General features: G+C 42.6%; 1 long non-coding RNA gene across 1 annotated transcript in view; it reads left to right on the top strand.

The window, feature by feature from the left end:
- Nucleotides 1–6816: 6816 nt before the first annotated feature.
- LOC139079937 (uncharacterized) overlaps nt 6817–19813 on the top strand; it is a 50311-nt gene continuing 37314 nt past the window's right edge. Inside the window, exons 1-2 of the long non-coding RNA XR_011534093.1 lie at nt 6817–6946; nt 8251–8325. This is a non-coding gene — a long non-coding RNA (uncharacterized lncRNA). The remainder of the gene's footprint in view (nt 6947–8250; nt 8326–19813) is intronic.

Raw genomic sequence — 19813 nt, 5'->3', positions numbered from 1 at the left:
TTGTTGAGCTCAGCTGAGGAGAGGGGAAGAGCTGCCGATGAACACTTCACCCCTGTAACCCAGTAAGGGCTTGTTCTGCTCGCTGCAGCACTAAAGCCAATCAAGTGCGAGATGAGTTGGTGGTTGAGAAAGGGGTTTATTTGATTAGCCAGTGAAATCAGAGGATGGTGGACCCATGTCCCAAAGACCATCTTAAACAAGCACATAATCTTGAGGCAGTTACATGGGGACTAGTGGGCTATGAAGGAGGGGCTCAGGAAAGTTGACCCTCTGGCATCAGTGACTAGAAATGCTACACCAGGTCATTTAGTTGTCATGGATGATGGATTCCAGCATAGATGTTCTTCTCCAAGGAGGTCGTCGTGTTCCTAAGAAACTCAAAAGAACAAAGTTATCATCTATCACTATTGAGAGGTACATGCATCAGCTAAGATTATTTCCCAGAGGATATATTTATCTCCTAGGCTACATGTAAGGGAAAACATATACAGCTTGGGTGAATTAGTCTGAGGTTATTCTAAGTTACAACATGGCTTCCTCATGTCAACCTCGCTTTAGGCCAGTATCACCCCTAGTTGGAGCCCAACTATGGTTGGACAGTCTGACTTTGCCAAATGTTGCCTGGTAACATCACACTTCCTTGCTGATTCTCTTACACTGTGGGGTCACTCAGGTATGTGGATAGGTGGGTGGGTGGAAGGTCAAGAGCAGCCAAGTCTTGTGGTATCAGTAGAAGCAGAGTTAAGTGGTTGAGTTTGGGGATTAGCCAGGCCAGAGGGGACTGGTAGAGTGGAGAATGGGACTGAATGTTTACATGAGGGCAAAAAGGAGGGTCAGTGAGAGAGGGGACTGGGGCCCTGGGGGAGAGGTAGCAGTCAGATGGGACTTTCAGAGCAACAGCACTCACTTTGATGTTTTGGAGGTAAAAGAGGTCCATGCTCACACAGTGCATGAGAGTGTTTGAAGGAGAGGAGAAAAGCCACTGGGTGTTTAAAGACTGGGTTGATGTTCACATCACTGAGGGTGATGGAAGGGGATATTGGCTACAAGGATGGGAGCAAGGTTGAAAAGTCCATGAGGAAGGCAGAGGAGAGTTCTGAACGTCAGTATACAGCAGTGATAGGAACAAGGAGAAGGTGGAATAATTGATTCCAGAGGTTATGAGTGGAGCTGGTGAAGTGACCTCACGAAGGAGGAATATGTGGCTCCTTCCTTCCGGCTCCTTGAGTTGGAGTGAGTAGGTGAAGCTGTGGTTTTCCTTGGAGAGCATGGTGAAGGAGGAAAGTATATTTCGGTTAAAGAGATGAAGTGAAAGGGGAGAAGATATGGGGGATGAGAGGCAGATGGACTCAAAGAATCTTTTCCGATTTGAACATGGTGGAAGAAAAAGCTTAATTCCGCCTGGGGAGCGGGAGAGTAGAGTTGGATAAGGATGAAAGGAGTCTGACAGGAAAAGGTGCACAGTTATTTGAGTCTAGGACAGTAATTGTGGGTCACAGGGGCTAAGAGGCACGCCCTGATAGTGTTGGGGGGAGGGAGAGAAATGTGGGGAATGTTGAGAGGAGTTTATTTGCCATTAGATGAGTTCATGTAGTTTATCCCATTCCAAGGTTTTGATATGGATACGAAGGATTGTACCTACCCTAGTAATACAAGGGCAAGGATTTTATTGCTATTTTTCTGGGGGACTGTCCTACCAGTAGAGGCAGGGAGGCGGGTCACTTCATATGCACTTCCAAATTTTGATGCAACCAAAACAGTTGCAACCAAAGATGAACAGTGAAATTTTAGGATTAAAGAGTAGTGAGGAGGGTACTAGTTTGAGACTCAGGGCACCAAAGGGGTTATGATGGATAGTTCAATTGCAAATACTGCTGCTAAAGCACCTTCCATTCCTGGCATATTAGACAATAGATGTAAAATACTCTTGTGGGCTTGAAAAAAATTTTCTGGGGCAATAGCTGCTGGCAACTCTTCTGTACGTAATTACAACACAAATTCTCACACATCTGCTTAGTGGATGGCCTATCAGTGATGCTTAACGATGATGATTTGTTTCTGGTTGGATGTGTTAAATTGTCGGCTATCAAAAATTTTATGTGTGAGACTGCTGGGAATGATGAGACTGCAAAAGCTTTTTCAAAGTATACCCTCCACAGGACTATCTCAGGGTCCTGTGCATCATCCAGCATCTGTTTTTGTGAGGGAGAAAGAATCTGGACCATCAATTTGAATACCAATTAAATGGCTTAAAAATGTCCTGGTAAATGAGTTGGTCCTGGGTAATCTGACCCCAACAGAAAAGCCTTTGGCTAACAGTGCCTGGCACCGAGTCAGTCCTCAATACATATTAGCTAGCTGTCGTGGTCCAGCCACACAAATACTAACATCCATGGATAATTTTGTGCCAGGTGCTGTTAAAAGCACATTTCATATGTTTATTATCAGAGGGTTCCTTGCCATAAAATAAAAATAAGATGGAAGACCTGGAGATATATTCCAAAGTACTACATGTAAAGATTAAGAGAAAAAAATTAATTATTAAGTGCTGAGTGAAATTATGTGAACTTGCCTGAGAAAAACACAAAATATGGATGTAGGATTTTGGTGACAAAAAAAAGGAGAAGGACTTATAGAATTTAGAGGAATACAAAGGTTATAAAGGTGACCTATACTAAGGGAGGGGAATCCCAGGTTCTAAAAAAACCCCATCCTTAATGGGGTCCCAGGCCCCTTAGCCCCTGGAAGCTCCTGGGGTCCAATCTCAAATGTTTCCAGATTAACTCTTTAGTCTTTGAAAAGAGAACAGATAGGTGCTTATCTGAGAAGGGACATTATTCAGTCTGTCCATAATGACCCCAAATTTTAATACCATCACCTTAAGCACACTACATAAATTTTTCTTTCTGAGCCACTCAAGAGAACTAATAATTATAACAAAAAATGTAAAAGTATGTTAAATTACAGATATAGTGTTTTAACCACATATTATGACAGGCGCCTTAGACAGTATATCTAATTTAGTACTCACAACAAATTGCCAAAGAGTTATTTCTTTCCCACATTTTACCATGAACAAACTGAGGCCCAGAAAGTTAAGTGACTTACACAAAGTTACACACAAGCTAAATATGTGGTGTTGGTTGTATATGTTATATTATTTTAAAAACAGAATCAGCTTCTTTAGAAAGCAACTTTTATTTCAGAATATTCATGAAGAATGAGATTGCTCTATATCCACATTTGGAATTATTTGTCCCTGTCATTTTATGAGGCCTGACACTTCACAGTATAATTCTTGGGGTTATTGGTAGCTTGACCTCTGCTGCTGTGTGGTCCTACAAAGTATTGGGTCACTTAGTGTTTTAGTTTCATCATCAATAAAATTAAAATGATATCTATGCAAAAAAAAAAAAGCCTTGAGACAGCCCTGATGGTCTAGTGGTTAAAGTTTGACGCTCTCACCCAGGTTTGTTTCATGGTCATGGAACCACACCACTCATCTGTCAGTAGCCGTGCTGTGGTGGCAGCTCACATAGAAGAATAGAAGGACTTACAACTAGGATATATGACCATGCACTGTGGCTTTGGGGAGGAAAAAATTAAAAGCCTTTGGCTACTGAGAATTTAAATGCACTGATAGAGGCAACCAGCTGACCAGGGTTCCAGGGTGACCTGGGGCTGGGGGAAGGGTGAAAATAGGGCAAATGACCTCTTTCAACCTTGGGCCCCTAAAGGAGGCATTGTGAGAATTCTCCTTGGAAAGGAGCTGGATGGAGGCCTTTGAGGGAGTTGGATTAGGATCATCCTTTTTTTCCTTTACTTTTTTCTTCTGGTGGGTGAGGAGCCAAAGGTCATACAATTAGTTCCCGTTGAAGGCAGCACTTGAACTCAGGTCTCTTCTCTGATATTTAAAAGGCCTTTTCTTTTCACCACCTTCATGAGTTTCGTTTTTTAGGGATGTTAGTTGGCATTCAAAAAAATGAGAAAAAGTTGTCATTTTTTGTGTGTGTCTGCTCATTCCCAATGCATGTGTGTTTTTCTGTAGTTTTACTCTATTAGGATGAAGCAGAGATTATCAGGGAATATACAATGTAGAACCAACCCCACGGAAACAAAAGCCCACCTCTTCTGGAATAGGTCCTACTCGTGTACCCAAGCATCATCCAGAGCTGAGTGGGAGCTAGTGTTTATGGAGTGGGAGTGGGAAAGGGTCATCCTAAGCTGAATGCTTCTACTGGACCAAGTCCAATGACACTGGGGTAGGCAGCTGCTAAGTTGGCTCCCAATGAGCCCCAACTCTTGGCATTCAGGCACTTGGGTAGTCTCCTCCCTTTGAGTGTGGCCTGGACCTAGTGACTTGCTTCTAACTAATAGAATGGCAGGAGTGATGGGGTGTCACATCTGAGATCGTGTTACAAAGAGTCTGGCTTCCATCTAGCTCCCCTTTCTTACTCGCTTGCTTGCTTGCACTGCCCTATGGAGAGACCCACATGGCACATAACTGAGGGAGGCCTCCAGTCAGTGAGCACTGACAGCCTCACTCCAACAGCCCTTAAGGAACTGAATCCTGCCCACACCCGTGTCAGTGAGCCTGGAAGTAGTCCTCCTCCAGTTGAGACTTGTGAGAAACCTTGAGCCAGGGGACCCAGCCAAGCTGCTCCTAGATTCCTGACCCACAGAAACTGTGAGATAATAAATGTGTGTTTTTTTAAAAACTGCTAAATATTGGGGTACTTTGTTATCCAGCAATAGATAGCTAATGCAGACACACTTGCTCACCTTCATTGAAGAGAGGTTGTTGGAAGGCTGTAGTGGAGTGGAACGTTCCATTCTGCCTTCCCACGTTAGTGTTTTTAGAACTAGAAGCTACTGCCTAGTGCAAGGATATTCTTTGCCACTGGTGTGACTTAATCTTTGGACAGCTTTACCGTTTTACCGTTAGCGCTCACAAGATTGATAGCCAGCAACCTTCACAGCATCAGCCATGGCCTTGTGTCATTTGAGTTTTGAGGTGAGAAAATGTTTACAGACAATCATCTGAAGAACATCGAGAATAATGATTTTTTTTCCCCAAAGCTTCCAGCGTTAATCAGTTGCCTTCACTATTAAGCAAGACCTACTTACTTTGCAACTCATAGTTAAGATGTGGAACTCGTAGAAGTTCTATGTGAGATCTCATGAATTTCCACATGGTTCTGGGCACTCTAGGACACTCACTATCTCCTGCTATTTGAGATGAATTCCCTTAGACGTTCAGAAGCAAGCTAGCCCAGACTATCCTTTGCTCAGTCACATAAAGTGCGGGTTTAGACAGGGATGATGCACTGGGATGCTCAGCCTTGGTGGCCAGGGTTATCCATAGTAGCGTCCACATCCAAGAATTGTTTCTGACGTTGGTTCTCAGGAAACATACAAGTTGCAATCAGAGCTTGTCAATTACTCGAAAGAGTTGGGAATTACATAACAAAAGACATGTCAAAGATTTTGCCTTCTTTGAATCTATCTGCTAAACAATCTTGAGACATCATGGGAGGGGAATAGTAGAAATAGCAAAGGTTTGGGAGTTGATGGATCTGAGTTCAAATTTTGGCATCATCACTTACTAGCATGTGACCTGGGGCACATCACTTATTCTCTTGAGCCTCAGTTTCATTATCTGTAAAATGGGGATAATAATACGTGTCTTGAAGGATCATTATGATTTGTTTAATGAGGTAAAACATAAGCTGCTTAATGTATATATGCTACTAAAAAAAAATAACTCTTAATGTTACTTATTGGGGTCCTGCTCCAAGTCTCCTGGGGTCTAGCACAGAGTTTAACAAAGACAGGTAATGCAGGACTCTGGTTCTCCAGATGCTGGTAGACCAAAAGGGGAATGAATCAAACCACCGTGACCTTTGTTGCTTGCTCTGGAGGAGGCTGCATCTTTATGTTGTTTTCCTTGTACTTATAGGAACTAGTTGGGTGTGTGGATGTGGGAGGGGCCCCACCCCTGGACACTGGAAACTATTCTGTATGATACTGTAATGGTAGATACACGTTATTATACATTTTTCCGAACCTGTGGAATGTATAACACCAAACGTGAATCCTAATGTAAACTATGGACTCTGGGGGATAATGATGTATCAGTGTAGGTTCCTCAGTTGTTAGAAATGTAGCGCTCTGGTGGGGGATGTTGATGTTGATAGTGGGGGAGTCGATGCCTGTGTGGGGGCAGGGAGTATAAGGGAACTCTACATTTTGCTCAATTTTGCTGTGAACCTAAAATTGCTCTAAAAAATAGAATATTTAAAAAAAAAGAGTGGATCCTGATAGAGTTAAGTGTTCTTATTTTCCTCAGTGACCACAATTAATTATCTTAAGGTGTCTCACCAATTTCTTAATGAAGATGTATATACTTCAGTTTTATTAAAGTCCGTGATTATTTCTGAAGGAAGGAAAGACATGGGAAGGAAAAGGAGTAGAGGAAGTTGAGGAGGAAAAATTATAAAGAGATAGACATAGAGAATGTGTGGGTCTGGAATGTGTGTGTGTGTGTGTGTGTTTGTGAATTAGGAAAAAGGCACAACAAGAAAAACAAATATCCTTTCTATGGCCTTTTCTGATAAGAACATCTTGCATTTTCAGCTGCAGGCACATCGGTAAGGAAAGGCTCTTTGACTCTTGCCCCAAGGGCAGTCTGGGCTGACTAGGGATGACCTGCCTCTGGGAGTGAAATGTTCTTCCTGATCCCATAACTCCTAACCAAGGCCAACCCTGCCCTGAGGTCTGCTCCTTGCAATTGTTTTCAGTTCCCAGACTCCACCACCTGATTCCACCTGCAGCCAGCTTCAGGAGGTAGCCAGGAATCAGGCCTGTTCCAGATATAACTGCTGGATAAGGGCTGGGAGAATCAAGACCCTCAGTCATCCATGAGATGGCCGTACAGAAAAGACAGGTGAGGACATTGAGGAAAACTGCCTACCTTTCAAAGATACAAGGTTCAGTTGTAAGAAAGGGATGAAAGGAAATGGGAAAAGTTTCTCTAGATATCAAAGGGGATGTTATAAGTAGGCTGGAAACCAGCTATCCTCACGGAAGAAAGAGATGCTGACATAATAGGTGCTGCAGGGGTTTTGTGTTGTATAGTCTGAGGCTCCTCAGGATGGGGAGAAGGCTGAGTGACAGGATTGCCTCGGGAGATAGCTGGCTTGTCACTTTCAGAAGAGTCGCTTAATGGTGGAATCAGCCAAGGAATCGGAATAGATGCCTTGAGAAGAGTCCTTTCTAATGTGAGTCACTCAGGGAAGATGAAAGAGGAGACAAAGAGAGCTGAAGTGAGAGAAATGTAGGGGAGGGAGGGAAGGGAAAAGGGAAAAGAGAGAGAAAAAGCGAGAACCCACTGAGGAGACAGAAGACATTTCACTTTCACAATCAGTCTCCTTAAAGTTCTTGACCAGGATGTTTTAAGTTAAAGAGCAGAATCAGGTAGCTCACCCACTGAAGAGATTGTTACGCTTTGACAGAAATATCTCTCTATGAAAAAATAAGTGGATTAAAAAAATAGGTAACAGGAATGATTGAGAATGTTGCTGATAAGTTTGGGTTTGTGTCTTACTAACATATTTATTTATCAAAATATTAGTTGCACTGGAGAAGTTTTCAGAGATGGAACAAAGTGCGCCAGCTGGGTGTCTTCATGACACTAACCAGGTCATCTGAGCTTGCTTACACACTTCCACCTCCCCACCTGTCTGAATTTGTTCTGGCTGCTGTAATAGAATAGCATAGACTGGGTGGCTTATAAACAACAGAAATTTATTTCTCACATTCTGGAAGCTGGGAAGTCCAAGATCAAGGAGCTGGAAGATTTGGCGTCTGGTGAGGCCTGATTCCTAGTTCATAGATGGTGGTCTTTTTGCTACAACCTCACGTGGCCGAAGGGGCAAGAGAGCTCTCTGGAATCTGTTTTGTAGGAGTGGGGCCCTCCTGACCTGATCACCTCCCAAAGGTCCCACCTCCCAATACCATCACACTGGGGATTAGGTTTCAATGTATGAATTTTGGAAGGGCACAAACATTCAGTCTAGAACACCACCCAGTGTCTTCCACGTGTGCCCTGATTATCTTAGGGTCTGATGACTGTGAAAGAGCACTAGAAATTGTGAATTACTAAGCAAATGTGAGGAAGGTATTATTGTTCTAATCTTATTTCACAGCATTGATAGTAGGATTTTATAAAATTACTTCTATTTTGCACAGGAAGAAAGTGATGTTCAGTGACTAAGTGACACACCCAGAGCCACTCAAGACGTGGAACTAGGCGGTGATCTTGAGGTAACCACATCGGTCCTGTTGTCCATTCTCAGCTCTGCTCCTTAGGCCCAGCTCAGCTCTTTACGCTATGGCTGGATCTCTGTGTTGGCTTTGCACTGGAGTACTCTGAAGAAGGTTTAAAAAATACCAGTACTGGGCTGGACATCAGACCAGTTCAACTAGAACTCAGGATGGGAGCCCAGCATTGGTGTTTATTAAATATCCTCAGGTGGTTCTAATGAATGGAGGTGGCGAACCTCTGATGTAAGCTGTCTTGAGTGATTGAACTTTGGTTCTATTAGAGAAACCAAGTGACATTTGAGGGAGCTATGAGGTTGCTTTCATGGAGCAGGGCTTCCCTCCCTCTGTCATGGTAACTGGCCTCAGCCAGCACCGCCCCTGTCTCTCACACGCTCTGATCATCTGCAGCGGTCAGCACTTTGAAAGTGCTCCAGGCAGTACCAAGGCGCAGATCCATGGTGACAGGAAACTCAAGAGAGGAGTTGACCCAATAAAGGGGCTTCGTGTGGCCAAGCGCTTGTCCAGCTGCTTGGACAGAGGACCCTGGTGGGAAGACAGGGCTGGTGCGAGAGGCAGAGCTACAGAGTGAGGTTGGCCAGGTGGAGGATGCAGAAGAACGGTGCTGAGTGGGTGAGCAGGAATATCCTAGTGAGTACAGGTGAGAGGTGATGTGGGGCTTGAGCCTCAGGCGTTAGTGGCCTGAAGGTTAGGACACAGTGGCCAAAATTGCGCCACACCAGAGTCAGCCATGTAGGACTCAAGGTCAGTTCATCAGGTCAGAGTTAGAACCCAACTCTGGGGTAGAAGAGCCACAGCACTGGGGTCCCAGAAGGAAGATGCAAACACGGAGATGCACATGTAGGCTCAGAGAAGCAGAATGAACTGCCCTCCCGCCAGGCTGGGCTGCACGAGGAAGCTCCTTCCTGTTGGCCCGCTGAGCCTGCTCCCAGCCATATAACTCGTGGGGCCTAGTGCAGAATGAAAACGTGGGGCTCCTCGTTCAGAAAGCGGGAGAAAATGATGGTAAATGTACTAAAATAGAAAGCTTTTTCCTTTCTTCCATGGTCTCTCTCACAACTTCTCATGGTGATTTTTGTTATTTAATATCTTTCTAGGTAAAGATAAATTCAAATTTTAGATCATTAGCATGAATTTTACTGTTCAACTTTATATGGTGCAATGCCCATTTTAAATGCAAATGTAAGAACATTCTATTCATATATTGAATCACCAAAATTACGCAATTTGTATTTCATGTAAAATACATGCATATGTATTTTGTTCTGACCAGAACAGTGGAAATGCTGAACAAAACTAACTCAGCTGCTCTGATTTCACTTCTTGATATGTGAACATTCTGCCAACACCCTCTACCTCTGCCTACTAAGGAAGGACTGAAAGGAAGGGAACTGTTGGTTGCTCAGTCTTTTCTTTTACACCATCATTTTCGGTGGAAGTGGTTGGAAGTAACTGGCAGGAACACAAGCAAGTAACACAAGTAAGAAAGGATGTGATGGGGGCTCCTTGGGTGTTCGTGTTTCCTAGAACACCATTGTTTTCTTTCTGTGTTCAAAGCAGGCTCTGGTTTGAATCTCAGTTCAACAAGCATACTCAGTGGTAGATGTAACAGGTACCTCGTAGTCCCTTTGAGTCTCGCTGACACATCATGGGTCCACCGGAATTCTAGGCTCATGGGGCATCGAATGCTCTATGTTAATGGGGCAGCAAGGAACTATGGGGGATATGCATACTGAGCATAAAGCCTCTGCTTAAGTGCATGCCTCATTGTCCCATTGCGTTCCATTTACAAAACACAAGTTCAAAGGTAAAATTAAGAATCTCAAGGAAGGAACAGCAGAGCATTAAACCAAGTGCAGGGCGCTCCTGAAGGCGGGGCCCTCTGTGACGCTCAGGTGGTACATCCATGAGGCTGGCCCTGCTGAAAAGAACAAATTCTGCAGGCAGAAGTGCTCACAAGAGTCTGTAACTGGGCTTGTGGTTTGTAACCAAAAATGATTTCCTCCTGGTTTTATTTTAATTTAGATTTTTAAAATTGAGGAACTCATTTTTATTTAGAAATGTTATCAGCTTCTGTAATTAACCTCACATTACAAGCCAAATCAGCTCCCGCCTAGATTAATTTGAGCAGGGGAATACAGAGCTGGGTGAGGAGCAGGATTAGCAGCTGGGGAAGTCAGAAATCCCTGAAAAGCTGTCAATCAGGCTTGTTGGTTGGAACCGAGGGAAAAGCTAAATGCCTAGTTATCTGATCTGGGATGCCATTGTGAGAACGGGCCAGCCCTGGAGGCTGGGAGGCCCAGCCACGTGCGACAGGTGAGGAAGAAAGAAGGTGGCACAGACCGTGGGGAGTTCCAGCAGAGGCAACCAGTGGCTGTCCTGGCTGGTGGCCTGGGGAACCTCAGGAAGGTCATGGCAGGTGTCCAGGCTGGCCGCATCACAGAGTGTGACCTCAGTATCGTCAGTAGGTTTAAAGGATAGGACACTTGTTTCTGGGGAACTGGAATAGACGGCCAAGCAAGGCTGATTCCAACCCCCTTTTGGAACTAGAGGAGATGAAGGGCAGGACTTGGGAGTTCTGGGGACAACATGGACAATGGTAGACAAGGCAGGTTTTTGTTGTATGAAGGAGTCCTGGCACTGAATCTGGGATTCAGGGTCAGGGCAGCAGCACTCCCAGGCTCCAGGGGTCTGAATCCCTTAGCTCCAGTGCTCCTTCTATTTCTCTGACCACAGGATTCGCCTCAGTGCCTGAGGGAGGGCAAAGTGGCCCCAGCGGCGGGTTTGGAAAGACACGGGAGTGGGGAGTAGGGGAGCTGTTATGTGCACCGTTTCTGAAGAAATGCATTGGTTTGCTCCCTGATTTATATTTTGTATATTGGAAAAAACGACATGTTGTTCCTCCCTTCCCCAAAGAGGATGTGGTTGTAAATGATCTTGAAATGTACATCCATGTAAGCCTGCTAAGCGATTCTAGGCGCTCAGAAGTCACCTAATTCTGCACTGGTCCTTTTCCTCGGGAGTCCTAGTCCTTTCAGCATTACACATTTGAAGCACAAACACATAGACAAAAATTCGCAAGGCAGATTGTTTAAAATCAACAAACTGTGAATCAATCTATGGATCGGAATCAGTTAGAAAACATTATATATTTCAGTCATTTCCAAAGTGTAGCCTAGCCTGGGGCCAATGCTTGCTGTGCGCAATCAAATGACACACCTCTTAGCTGGCTGAGCGCAGGTAACGTGTACTGCCCCACTTCCAGCAGCCCTCACAGAGACCGAGGTGTTGTGATTTCCCATCACCTGTGGCTGGGGTCACTTCAGGCTTCACCGCAGATCGGGCACGCTCCAAGCTGCAGAAAATCACACTTCCTCTGAGCCAGGAATCCAATGGCTGATGAGGTGTCTCATCACAGGGCACAAGGGTGATGTGTGTGGGTTTGTGGGGCTGTGTGATTAGGGGGCCTTCATTTTCAAAAACAATTCTGTCATTTGTTTAGTTAAATGACTTAAATGCTCTGACTTTAGTTTGCGAATGCAGTGCATCTTAACTATTAACATATTGTCCCTTGGCTTCCAAATCACGACTCCTGCATCTGTTTCTTGCCTTTTCCTTTCCATAATCCATGAGGTCTTGCACATCTTTGCACATCAACCAAATAACAACCCTTCTCTAGTATGGGAAGAGGAAAGGGCAGGCAGTTTGAATTCTTTGGCATTTCCTTGAAGCATCTGTAGATCTGATCTAGTGACTTGGTTCTGCATGTATAATTAATTGGGAGTGTGTTCACAGCTCCTACTAAGCTGCCTGATTCACATTGTGAAAGCACCAGATGCAGAGCTGGTCTGTCAGCCAATCAGAATTCCCAAGGACAGACAACACAAGGTCACGAATGAAGATTGTGTCTTGACAGGCCTTGAAGGGAAGTGAGAATAACCAGGCTTTGATTTGCACCTATGGTCACTGCAGGCTCCGAAAGATGTCATTTTTAGATATTTCCTGTGTTTTCCTTTAGAGTCACAATACGTCAGGCTCAGCTAAATGAAGAACTAAATTAAAACTGTCATTTCGGCTCATAAATAACAGATGTCTAACGCATTTAATTATTTATAGTCTTGAATCTTTCAAAAATGAAAATGACTATACACATTTTTAATGCAGTTCTTGGTAATTTGCCGCCTGACTGATAAGATTTGCCGATAATCCTGGTTTGCAAACATGAAAAATAAAACTGAGACTGCCTCGTTTATTTCACGAGACTGCTTCTCTGCTCCCTTGTGGCTTTAACAAAATTTAAATTAAAGTGGAGTCTGATCACAACAAAGTCATGTTCATATGGTCATATTAATAATTGAGTTTTCTGAGATCATGCGGTAGGTACCTGGATACCTGAGATTTTTGCGCTGCCTGACGAATCAATGCTTTGTCCTTCTCCAGACTGTCTCCTGGCCAGGAGGTTGTGACTGCACTGATCAGGGTTTAACAGAGAAAGCTTAAACACATGGCTTCTGAGCATGCCTCCCAGATCGTAATTGCAAGTTTGGGGAGGACTTAAGTGTGGTTAAAATGGCTATTTGACTCCATTGACACCAGCAAGAGCCCATTATCCCTAGAGTGTTTCTCTCTTCTCATTTGGGTGAAAAATCTTTCAGCTTCCATTAAGACTCCAAAATGACTTAAATTCACACTAAGGTACAACCAGCCTATGTTAGATCCTGAGAGTAATTTTTATTAAAAGGAGAGAGGAACTAGTTAAGACGCCTCAATTATTTGAGCAATTACTTCCTTAGTGGCAAAAATACACTTGCTTTTGGTCTAGTGGTATAATGCAAAGTAAATTAATTTGGGTGGTCATAAAAACCTAAGTTTGAATCCTGTTTATAACAATTATAAGCTAGTGTCTTTGAGTAAGTTACTTAAAATCTCTAGGGCTCAGTTTCTTTATTTCTAAAATCAACACTAATACCTGCCTCCCAGGGCTGTTGTAAAGAGTAAATGAGGCAACGTAGGTAAAACACCTGTGCTTAGTAGGTATACTATAAATATTAGCGATGTTTGTATTTCTCTGGGAGAAAAGCAACAAATTGCTCATTAGAGAAAATAATTATATTAGTTGCTCCCTAAGATTCTTTTCAGCTAAGAGCACCTGCGTCCGCTACTCCCCAATCTTGTTATTCTCCTTCTACAAAAATCTTCATGGACTTCTCAGTTCTGCTCAGTGCTTCCCTTTGGGATTTCTCTGCATCATTTTAATAGTCGATAGAGTTCAAATGTGTGTTTTGGAGCAACGCTGTTAGTCCCCCCTGTAAAGAAAAACCCTTTCCCCAGCTGTCCACACTCATATGTGACCCCAACATGTCACTGGTACAACTCAGAATCCATTACATGTACCCCAGAGGTCCCGGGGTGGCCAAACTATGTGTCTCATTCCCAAATGCTGGCAGGGGCCATGTGGAGCTCCCAGGAGAACGTAGGGGCTGAGGAGAAATGGAGAAGTCACACCTGTCTAAAATGGTGCAGCGACTTGTCCTCAGCTCAAGATGACTGTTGCCATGCGTGAACCTGGGCCCAGTGTTGCCAGGTCTTTAGGTCGTTCAAGAGAAGACAGATACCAATGTATTTACATGAAATCTTCCAAGTTTTAATGGTGGCAAGCTATTCATGTTGAACAAAATAAAATAAAGCCTGTGAGGATCAACACCTTTCCATCTAAAAAAGCAGGCCTGGAGCTTTCCAGTTCCGACCTATGGGCTTATGGTGTTTCATTGACCAGATTTCTGGGTGCCATTTCTCTCTCCGGGGTCTTCGACCTCCTGGGAGCAGCTACAATTTCTCCTTTAGTAGCTATAAAGATTTCCTTCTTTCTCTCATGGGGTTCATGACATTTTGATATAGCCATTTGGTTGCTGTAGTGACATTCAGATCTATTTTATGACCTTAAAAAAATAACTACTGAACTTAAAAAAAAATCAGGTGATGTCTGTAAACTTTACCCCATCCCTGACTTTCAAGCTCCCATCATCCTTCTGTCCCTGAGTGTTACCCTGTTCCCAAGACTCCCCAGAGGTACGAGGAGTTTAGAGATGAGATAAGAATGTCTCTAGTGCACAAATCTTGGTGATAAAAGGTTGCATTTTAATAGTTTTAGTTTTAGGCCTTGTGAAGTGACCCAATGTTCAAACAAAATATCCTGTTCAAGATCTTGAAGAAATGAGTGTTCTTAGTCCTCCTTCTGGCAGAAGTTCTTCCTCAAAGACTGAGATATAATAGGCTCACCATCCCTTATCCCAAAACTTGGGGCAGCTAGGTTTCAGAATTGTTTGAATTTTGGAAATGTAACATATATATTGTGGAACACCTCCTGTACAGTCTAATAATCAAATACACCACTATGTATTTCTATAGCAAAATACTAATATTCTCACTAACTGGCATAAATAAAGACTATCAATAGCCACATGTTAGTTCAGGTCAGGTTTTGATGCCAAATGAATTGTAGAAAAGATTCTGGTATTGGATGTGAGAATTCTGCCTGAGGGACTATAGGCCTGTACATGAATCATAGTCCTGTTGCTGTCTGGTGGCGTCTCCTCAGTATGGCTTCAATGGCAAGTCCCATTTTGATCTTCTTCATGCTAATCCATGCCTCCTTGTCTTACTGAATCATAAGAGTTACATAAGGCTATTTTAATTTTCTCCATTTTCTAAAGTCCTACAATGAATATATATTTATAATTTCACTTGAAATTTCGTAAAGTTGGGGCAGTAGGATGTCCATACCTAGTGTGTGTGTGGGTGACCTGCTGAAAACTTAACTTGCATTTCATTTTTCACTGCTGTTGCGCGAAGCTGTCCTGTCTGTGGCTATCTCACTAGGAAGAGGTGGAAGGAGTTCTCTCCTTGCCTGCCAACCTCCTCTTCCTCTCTGCACCCTTTGACCCCAACGAGGATAAACAGGTCTCTTTGTTTCTATAATCTTATTAAGGTAATGGCAGGACACTTTGGTCAGAGGGGGAAAAAGCCACCCCTGGGAGAGGAGGAGCAGGTGCAAGTTCCACAAGGTTGGATGGATGGGTGGATGCCTGGACTCACGCTGGCATAGCCCCTCTGAGGCAGCAGGACTATGGGGAATGACCACTTGGGGTTCTAAAATGCTTCAGAACTAATTGCGATGGGATTTAGAGCCCAGATTGAGGGAGTGGAGCTGGGATCTGCTCAAGCAAAGCTGCGTGGACCAGCAGTGACGGAAGAAGGCTCGCAGCATCGCTGTGAGACAGAGGTGAGGGCAAGGAAGGCAGCCGAAACAGACACCAGGGTTCCTCCTTGCCCGGAGAGGAGGTTGAAGGGACTTTCTTTCTGGACTGTGTAAGTAAGTTCCTGGGGGCCTTGACTATCCAAGAGAGAATGGAGAGCTCCTAGAAGGTAATGCTGGGCTTGGATCAGTCTTGAGAAAACAAATGTGGCATTCCTGGCTTCTGAAGACTGAGGCACTGTCTATAATTATTACAGCTGAAAAAGAGGTTTATGACATAGAAAACAACCATTTCCAGGTTTTAAAAATTTGAATGTCTCTTGCATTATTCTGTATTATCTGGCCTCTGTAATAATGTAATCAAAAAGGGAGATGAATAAATTGATCAAAGTTCTAACATTGGGGAGATATTAGATGTCTAAGGGAGGATTGGCGGGAGATGACAGGAAGGGAAAAAGCCATAGAAACTGGGGGTTTGAGGGAACCCAATATACAGGTTTATCAGGGGGTCCCCCAGCTTCTAGACAAAATCACAGTGAATTAGTGGTTTCCAGCCTTGGATCCTTTGATGCTAGAGGTCAACACATATTGTACTGGGACTCCATGAGCAATTTTCTGAATCTCTCAAAGTCAGATGGAAATCATGCATCTCCCTCTGAAGTGGCTGTATGGGCTAGCAAAACACAGGTCTCTTCGCTTTTGCCTGGGATTCTATTGCTTGAGTGTGTGAACAGCAAATATCCAACATTGATCAGAAGCTGTGCATAGTTCTTTTTTTTTTTTTAATTTTTATTTTTTTCGGGTGTACATCATATTTCAAATTCTGGATACATTACATCATGTTCACCACCCGAACACTAGTTATAGTGCATCCCCTCACATGTGACCCTAATCACCCCTTTTGCCCTCCCCCCTCCCCCCTTCCCCAATGGTAACCACCAGTCCAATCTCCAATGCTATGTGTTTTTTTTTTTTTTTGTCGTTTTTATCTTCTACTTATGAGTGAGATCATACGGTATTTGACTTTCTCCCTCTGACTTATTTCACTCAGCATAATACCCTCAAGGTCCATCCATGTTGTCACAATTGGCCGGATTTCGTCATTTCTTATGGCTGAGTAGTAGCCCATTGTGTATAAATACCACTTCTTCTTTATCCATTCGTCACTTGATGGGCACCTAGGTTGCTTCCAAGTCTTGGCTATTGTGTATAATGCTGCAGCGAACATAGGGGTGCAATTATCTTTATGCCTTTGTGTTTTCAAGTTCTTTGGATAAATACCCAGCAGTGGAATAGCTGGATCATATGGTAGATCTATCCTTAATTTTCTGAGGATACTCCAAACTGCTTTCCATAGTGGCTGCACCAGTTTGCACTGTCACCAGCAGTGAACAAGGGTTCCCTTCTCTCCACACCCTCTCCAACGTTTGTTGTTTCCTGTCTTGTTAATTATAGCCATTCTGACTGGAGTGAGGTGATACCTCATTGTAGTTTTGATTTGCATTTCCTTGATAGCTAATGATATTGAGCATCTTTTCATATGCTTGTTGGCCGTCTGTATTTCTTCTTTGGAGAAATCTCTGTTCAGATCTTTTGCCCAATTTCCTAATTGGATTGTTGGTTTTTTTGTTGTTGAGCTGTTTGAGTTCTTTGTATATTTTGGATATTAACCCCTTATGTGATACGTGGTTTGCAAATATCTTCTCCCAATTGTTAGGTGGTCTTTTTGTTTTGTTGATTGTTTCCTTTGCTGTGCAGAAACTTTTTAGTTTGATGTAGTCCCATTTGTTCATTTTTTCTTTTGTTTCCCTTGTCCACTCAGACATGGGACTTGAAAATATGCTGCTCAGACCAATGTCATAGAGCGTACTGCCTATGTTTTCTTCTAGAAATCTCATGGTTTTGGGTCTTCCATTCAATCTTTAATCCATTTTGAGTTGAGTTTTGTGCATGGTGTAAGGGAATGATCTACTTTCAATTCTTCTGCATGTGGCTGTCCAGTTTTCCCAACACCATTTATTGAAGAGACTCTCCTTTCTCCATCGTATGCTCTTGGCACCCTTGTCGAATATTAGCTGTCCGTAAATGTGTGGGTTTACTTCTGGGCTCTCAATTTTGTTCCATTAATCTGTGTGTCTGTTTTTGTGCCAGTACCATGCTGTTTCGGTTACTATGGCTTTGTAGTATAATTTGAAATCGGGGAGTGTGATACCTCCAGCTTTGTTCTTTTTTCTCAGGAAGGCTTTGGCTATTCGGGGTTTTTTGCTGTTCCATATAAATTTTAGGATTCTTTGTTCTATTTCTGTAAAAATTGTTGTTGGAACTTTGATAGGGATTGCATTGAATCTGTAGATTGCTTTAGGAAGTATGGACATTTTAACAATGTTAATTCTTCCAATCCAAGAGCACAGAATATCTTTCCATTTCTTTGTGTCTTCTTCGATTTCTTTCAACAATGTTTTATAGTTTTCGGTGTACAGATCTTTCACCTCTTTGGTTAAGTTTATTCCTAGGTATTTTATTCTTTTTGTTGCAATTGTAAATGGGATTGTCTTCTTAATTTCTCTTTCTGCTACTTCGTTGTTAGTGTATAGAAACGCAACGGATTTTTGTACATTGGTTTTGTATCCCGCAACTTGACTGTGTTCCTTTATTGTTTCTAAAAGTTTTTTAGTGGACTCTTTAGGGTTTTCTAGATATAAAATCATGTCATCTGCAAAGAGTGACAGTTTCACTTCTTCTTTTCCAATGTGGATCCCTTTTATTTCTTTTTCTTGCCTGATTGCTCTGGCTAGGACTTCCAATACTATGTTAAACAAGAGTGGTGACAGTGGGCATCCTTGTCTGGTTCCTGTTCTTAGAGGGATAGCTTTCAGTTTTTCTCCATTGAGAATGATGTTTGCTGTGGGTTTGTCATATCTGGCCTTTATTATGTTGAGGTATTTTCCTTCTATACCCAATTTACTTAGAGTTTTTATCATAAATGGAGCTGTATCTTGTCAAATGCTTTCTCTGCATCTATTGAGATGATCATGTGATTTTTATTCTTCATTTTGTTAATGTGGTGTATCACGTTGAGAGATTTGCGGATGTTGAACCATCCCTGCATCCCTGGAATGAAACCCACTTGATCATGATGTATGATCTTTTTAATGTATTGTTGTATTCGATTTGCTAGTATTTTGTTGAGGATTTTTGCATCGATGTTCATCAGTAATATTGGCCTGTAATTTTCTTTTTTTGTGTTGTCCTTGTCTGGTTTTGGTATCAGGATAATGTTTGCTTCGTAGAAGGAGTTACGAAGCCTCCCCTCCTCTTCAATTTTTTGGAAGAGTTTGAGAAGGATAGGTATTAAGTCTTCTTTGAATGTTTGGTAGAATTCACCAGGGAAGCCATCTGGTCCTGGACTTTTGTTTTTTGGGAGGTTTTTGATTGCTGTTTCGATCTCCTTACTGGTGATCAGTCTATTCAAATTTTCTACATCTTCTTGGTCCAGTTTGGAAGGTTGTATGTTTCTAAGAATTTATCCATTTCTTCTAGATTCTCCAATTTGTTGGCGTATAGCTTTTCATAGTATTCTCTTATTATCTTTTGTATTTCTGAGGTGTCCGTTGTAATCTCTCCTCTTTCGTTTCTGATTTTATTTATTTGAGCCTTCTCTCTTTTTTCTTGGTGAGTCTAGCTAAGGGTTTGTCAATTTTGTTTATCTTTTCGAACAACCAGCTCTTGGTTTCATCAATTTTTTCTATTGTTTTTTAAGTCTCTATTTCATTTATTTCTGCTCTGATTTTTATTATTTCCTTCCTTCTGCTGATTTTGGGCTTTGTTTGTTGTTCTTTTTCCAGTACCTTTAGGTGCACTTTTAGATTGCCTATTTGGGATTTTTCTTTTTTCTTGTGGTAGGCCTGAATTGCTATAAACTTCCCTCGTAGAACCGCTTTTGCTGTATCCCACAGATTTTGGCATGTCGTGTTTTCATTTTCATTTTTCTCCAGGAATTTTTTGATTTCTTCTTTGATTTCTTCATTGACCCAATCATTGTTCAGTAGCATTTTGTTCAATCTCCACATTTTTGTGGCTTTTCTGGTTTTCTTTCTGTAGTTGATTTCCAGTTTCATACCTTTGTGGTCAGAAAAGATGCATGGTATTATTTCGATCTTCTTAAATTTATTGAGACTTGTTTTGTGGCCTAATATGTGATCAATCCTGGAGAAT

This window comes from Equus przewalskii, chromosome 1, assembly GCF_037783145.1.
Source record: "Equus przewalskii isolate Varuska chromosome 1, EquPr2, whole genome shotgun sequence".
Taxonomy (NCBI): domain Eukaryota; kingdom Metazoa; phylum Chordata; class Mammalia; order Perissodactyla; family Equidae; genus Equus; species Equus przewalskii.
Note: the sequence above shows the minus strand (reverse complement) of the source record. Positions and strands in the feature narration are given on the sequence as shown.